The 1,233-nt window shown below is 38.1% G+C and overlaps 1 long non-coding RNA gene across 1 annotated transcript; it reads right to left on the reverse strand.

The window, feature by feature from the left end:
- Positions 1-202: 202 nt before the first annotated feature.
- On the reverse strand, positions 203-595 carry LOC135124769 (uncharacterized). The gene is made up of 3 exons (XR_010279830.1): positions 525-595; positions 289-469; positions 203-236 (listed from the first exon to the last, which is right to left on the reverse strand). It is a non-coding gene; the product is annotated as an uncharacterized LOC135124769 (long non-coding RNA).
- Between the last annotated feature and the right edge of the window lie 638 nt (positions 596-1,233).

Below are 1,233 nucleotides of genomic sequence, written 5' to 3' on the forward strand. Positions count from 1 at the left end.
AATTTAATTTTTATTTGGACCATTTTCCCTATTATGTTGTTAAATAATGACGGTGTTCCTCAAGGTGTAATTCTGGAGCACTATGTTTACCCAGGTTGTGAATGATATTACAAGAAATAGTGAACAGAATCAGATTGAACAAAATAAAAAATCTGGGCCCACATTTATTTATTTTCTACTTAAATGATTTTACAAATTTAATCCTCCACAAAAAATTAAATTATTAAACACATAACCTAAAAATAATACTCAAAAACTATACAAAAATTACAAAATAAATGGACTTACAGCTGCAAAATATGTAAATATGTGTTTGTGAATTTTGACTAAACGTGACGTGTTTGTCATTTTCATACCATTAGTTGAGTTTGTGCTTCTTAGGACGGACCGAAGTCGTGGCATTGGAAGTTTGTAAAATCACATGGTCTGTACGTGAACTGACCTCAACGTGTGTCCTTGCTAGGGTGACCTGAAATTTAACAAAATTGACATAGGTACCCTTTCTGGTAGTTTTATTCACGTACGCCGAAACATGAAATTATGAGCAACACAATTTTCTCTTTGACTGTCATGTTACCTTCACGCGTGAAGTACCACTAAAAAGATAATGGTTTTGTTTCTTTATCGGCGAGCGATAAAATTCTTTAATAACAGGTAATCAACAAGCGCAGTTTTTAATGAGCTGATTACCAGTTTTAACGCGCTGAGACACATTTATGTATTTTAGTTGTGTTCGACAAGGTGCACTTCTAGAACCATCCTTATTGACTTCGTTTGTAATTGACATTATTCAAAACCAATCATCCCCAGCACCACAGGAAAAGCCCTCGCTTCTAATTATTTAATTCTATCCAAATCGACCCATCGCAAACCGTGCAAATTAGTTCGACAACCGCCTTTGAAGCATCCCACCCAATCACCCAATGGTCAGAAGGACAATGCCCTAATAATTTCCCAAGCCCCCAACCATCCCATCTCACATACTTGCCTGAAACAGAAGTATTTTTTATCCCTAATCACCTACCTGGAGGTCCTTCAACCCGGCAGACTCACCACCTCACCATATATTTGCTCACCTAAAGAAATTCCTCCCATGCTCCGCAACGCTGCCTTTTAATTTTGGTTGGCTGATTTTCTAGAATTAAGAAGAATCATTTTTCACTTTCAACCCCGCCGAGCCAAAAGCGCCCCTACGCCCGCCGCCATCAGAGCTACCTTCGCCACTGTGAAATC

The sequence above is a fragment of the Zophobas morio genome, unplaced genomic scaffold, assembly GCF_036711695.1.
Source record: "Zophobas morio isolate AGI-343-1 ecotype UQ-CSIRO unplaced genomic scaffold, CSIRO_AGI_Zmor_V1 ptg000008l, whole genome shotgun sequence".
Classification (NCBI taxonomy): domain Eukaryota; kingdom Metazoa; phylum Arthropoda; class Insecta; order Coleoptera; family Tenebrionidae; genus Zophobas; species Zophobas morio.